The sequence below is a fragment of the Mytilus edulis genome, chromosome 5 (assembly GCF_963676685.1).
Source record: "Mytilus edulis chromosome 5, xbMytEdul2.2, whole genome shotgun sequence".
In the NCBI taxonomy this organism is placed as follows: domain Eukaryota; kingdom Metazoa; phylum Mollusca; class Bivalvia; order Mytilida; family Mytilidae; genus Mytilus; species Mytilus edulis.
This window is the reverse complement of record NC_092348.1, coordinates 59,301,888-59,306,180: the sequence shown is the minus strand read 5'-3', so window position 1 is coordinate 59,306,180 and position 4,293 is coordinate 59,301,888. Positions and strand designations below refer to the sequence as shown.

At 32.1% G+C, this 4,293-nt stretch overlaps 1 long non-coding RNA gene across 1 annotated transcript; it reads left to right on the top strand.

The window, feature by feature from the left end:
- Window positions 1-335: 335 nt before the first annotated feature.
- Window positions 336-2,628, top strand: LOC139524081 (uncharacterized). The gene is made up of 3 exons (XR_011664731.1): window positions 336-372; window positions 2,168-2,191; window positions 2,590-2,628. It is a non-coding gene; the product is annotated as an uncharacterized lncRNA (long non-coding RNA).
- The last annotated feature ends 1,665 nt before the right edge of the window (window positions 2,629-4,293 follow it).

Below are 4,293 nucleotides of genomic sequence, written 5' to 3'. Positions count from 1 at the left end.
TCGGTAGTTATAGGTTGTGTACATATTACGAGTATATTGAATACTTTAGTGAAATATTTCATCAAGCAGAACAATCTTCATAAAATTAATTGAGCTACACAAACCAGATTCGACGTTGAGATAACTTTTGAGATACCAACAGAGTAATTTTACATTGACATCAAAAGCCCTGCTAAGCGAAAGACAATACCATTAAAAAATTATAGTTATCTATATAAAAAAGGGCGGAAGTCATTAACCAGACAATCTAAGCTATGTATGAGTGTCCGTTCGTGTCATTGGTTAATAATTATTTGACTAATATATTATGTAATTGACATGCTTTATTATATTTTATAGATAAGAGCATAAAGAATTACGGAACATCGAACGGTTTGATTACTTAGAATTTAAACTGATCGGTCGGTAGTTATAGGTTGTGTATATATTACGGGTATATTGAATACTTTAGGGAAATATTTCATCAAGCAGAACAATCTTCATAAAATTAATTGAGCTACACAAACCAGATTCGACGTTGAGATAACTTTTGTGATACCAACAGAGTAATTTCATTGACATCAAAAGCCCTGCTAAGCGAAAGACAATACCATTAAAAAATTATAGTTATCTATATAAAAAAGGGCGGAAGTCATTAACCAGACAGTCTAAGCTATGTATGAGTGTCTGTTCGTGTCATTGGTGGTATAGAAATACCGTATGAAAATTTTCAATGCATTGTTTTTTTTACCTTTGACGGGTTGATTGTTATTTTCAACGCGTTGATTCGTATTCATACGGTTTGAAAAACCAACGCGTAAAAAATGTTTTAACAGGTAATTTGCTTCCAGATTTATACCATTTTACACGTTGGTAACACAAATCAAATCAGTATTCTACCATTGCCATTTGATCAGAGTACTTCATTGTCTTGGATCTTATAGGTACTTTGGTGAAACTTATTCTTTGTACTAATGTATAAAGACATTCATGGTCACAAACAAAATGCACTACCAACTTTTAAATTATTTTCAAGACAATACAGTAAAACATTGCAAATACAAAATAGTGTTTTTATACGTAGGAAACACACAATTTTGTAATTATAGTAATTTAGTGTCTTAGATCATAAAGGTCCTTTGCTCTTTTCCTTCTATAAAAGAGGGACGAAAGATACCAAAGGGACAGTCAAACTCATAAATCTTAAACAAACTGACAACGCCATGGCTAAAAATAAAAAAGACAAACAGAAAAACAATAGTACACACGACACAACATAGAAAACTAAAGAATAAACAACACGAACCCCACCAAAAACTAGGGGTGATCTCAGGTGCTCCGGAAGGGTAAGCAGATCCTGCTCCACATGTGGCACCCGTCGTGTTGCTTAAGTGATTACAAATCCGGTAAATAGTCTAATTCGGTAGGTCATATTCATGAAAGGGAAGGGGATTGTAGTTACGACATAAGGAACATATCCGATATCATTTGTGAAACGGTTATTCCATAACGGTCAACCAACTCGTGATGGCGTCCGTAAAATTTACGAAGGGATGATTTCAACTTCACCATTTGGAACTCTTGGTTTAATAGCTTCCTTGTGAGCAGCAAACCTCTATCAAGAAAATCATGATAGGAAATGCAAGCACGGGAATATCGTATCAATTGGGAGATATATACCCCGTATGCAGGTGCTGCTGGAATGTTGCTACTTAGAAATGGAAAGTTCACAATTGGAAAGCTGAAATCATCTCTTTTGTCGTAAAGTTTTGTTTTCAACCGACCCTCATTGTCAATTTCTAGATGTAAGTCAAGATATGAAGCCGACTTAACTGTATCTGTAGTATCCTTTATCTCTAGTTCGATTATTGTATAAAGACATTCATCGTTGCTAAAACTTTGTATTTATACTCCGCTACAAAGGAGAAGTATACTGTTTGGCCTCTATCTGTTGGTCCATTAGCGTTCATGAAATGTTTAACTACGGATAAACAACGGAGAGTTTCCTTACATTTGTTGTCAGGCTCCATATAAACAGTTTATCATGTGATGGGTTTTCAGAATGAACGCTTATCTATTTCTTGTTTATTATATACCATATTTGATAAAACGTAATGGTCATGTAAAAATATTCATCAGATCTTTATTATACATCTAAACTACCTGTTTTATTTCATTTTTGTTGTAGATGAGAATCCAGAAGAAAAGAACGGTTAGTATGTTTAGAATATCAACGGTTCTACTTTTCGGTCGGCCATTATAGAGGGTCTTAATATTATATTGAATTCTTTGGTGAACTATTTCAAAAGGCAGACAGTCTTCATGGAATGCACTGAGCTACATAAACAAGATAAGACGGTGAGATAGATTGTCAGACACCAAAAGAGTGATTTTATATTAACGTCAATAGTACTTCTAAGCTAAATACTTAATGTTTTATCTTCTCGTTCGCTAGATGTGATTTAGTACTTGATTTTGTTGTAGTTTATCAAATTTCTGTTTTAATGAATACTATTTTTATTAATTATATTAATGATCATGTTAGAATATTCATCACAATTTTTCATACATCTAAATGACCTGCTTTGTTTTATTTTTTTGTGGATGTAGTTATAACGAATACAGATGCGTGTCAAGGAGGATCGAACGTTTAGTATATTTAGATTGTAAAGGCCGGCCATTATTGCTTGTCTAAATGTTATATGGAATCCTTTGATGAAATATTGCTACTGGCAGAACAATATTCACGGTATGAAAGTGATCCTTATAAACGAGATATGACAATGAGATACCAACAGAGTGATTTCACATTGAGATCAATATCCATACTGAGTTGAAGTCCATAATTCATAATACTCAGTATATCTGTATAAAAGAGGGATGGACCATAGTTACTTGGTATTCAAAGCTTAGGAGGCACATCTTACTTTCTTACGTTATAAAACAAATGCCTACTATTTAATCTTACTCTTAAAGCTTTTCTATAAGCATTTAGTTTAACTGTTTAAAAATGTGAAATTTTATACACACGAAGAATATTGTTTGGTCATTTTAAAATGTACTGTTGGCAATTATTTGACGGCTTTTGTTAATACCAAACATTGTAATTTAAAAACAGTACTAGTGTAATAAGAGTCTAGATTTACACTGACAATTGAGGATTGAGTATTATTCTCATGGGTAACAAACAAAAACAAGTGTATGCAAGCATGGCATAGCGTATAAGATAACATTTTTACTAATGAAACATAACAGTTTATTTTTCAACTTTAAAGGGATATTTAGTACTTAAAAGTAAGTTAAATCAAAACTATAAAAACAGTTGATATGCATTGCATATATATTGTGCATTGCCTTTTTGTGTTACGTATATACAAATGCAGCAATAGTTATACACACAAAAAATCACACCATCCACAATGAATACCTGAATCACAATAAAATTGTCTCTACTACAATATTTCACTGATTAAAATTGTGTTAAACCTCAATAACAACATTATAATATACATATTTATGTGCAAGCCTGTATGTAAGAAGTTAAGGTGCTATGTCTTTTATGTCGTTACAGACCGGCAACCTATTTATTAAAAAAAAAGAAGATAATTAAGCCATTTATAGACGTAAGTATGTATACAAATATATCTCCACTTGTATTGCGAAAACCAGGACTGATTCTAACATGCCTAACAGATAAATTTTGAATCTAGACAGAACTGTGCACCTTATAATCAGCATTACTAACAAATTATAATACCAAATACGTAAAATCCAGGTTTAAAATTGGAGTAATTAAGTAGCGTACCCGTAAAAGTTCTAGTATATATAAATAAAGTGGTCTTTTTCACAAAAAAAAAACTTGAATAATTTTTAATTTATCCTTTATCATACTGTGTATGCAAAGATAATGAATTCATAGTACGTGTATTCCTTTAATTGAAGAACTGAATTTTGTTCTGAGAGGACTCCGAAACTAAACGATCGCGACATCAACGATAATACCAATTTGCAAATGTCACTGCGTGCATTCCTTTGACTAATTGCCAGTAGTAAAGTGATGAATGGACTGATTTGGTGGTATCGCTATTTAAGATATCTTAAATAGAAAGGTCGAAATTGGTTCTCATATTAGGCCAATCATGAAATAGCAACACCAATAAATATTCACTTGCCATTTCTTCGTACTTTTTTTTAAATTGTACTGTACTGTACTTGACTAATATCAAAATCTACCAGTAGCTCTTTTCAAAACTATGAATATACATATATATGTTAGGTGGGTCCTAATTCACTTTTACATCTCATATATTCAGT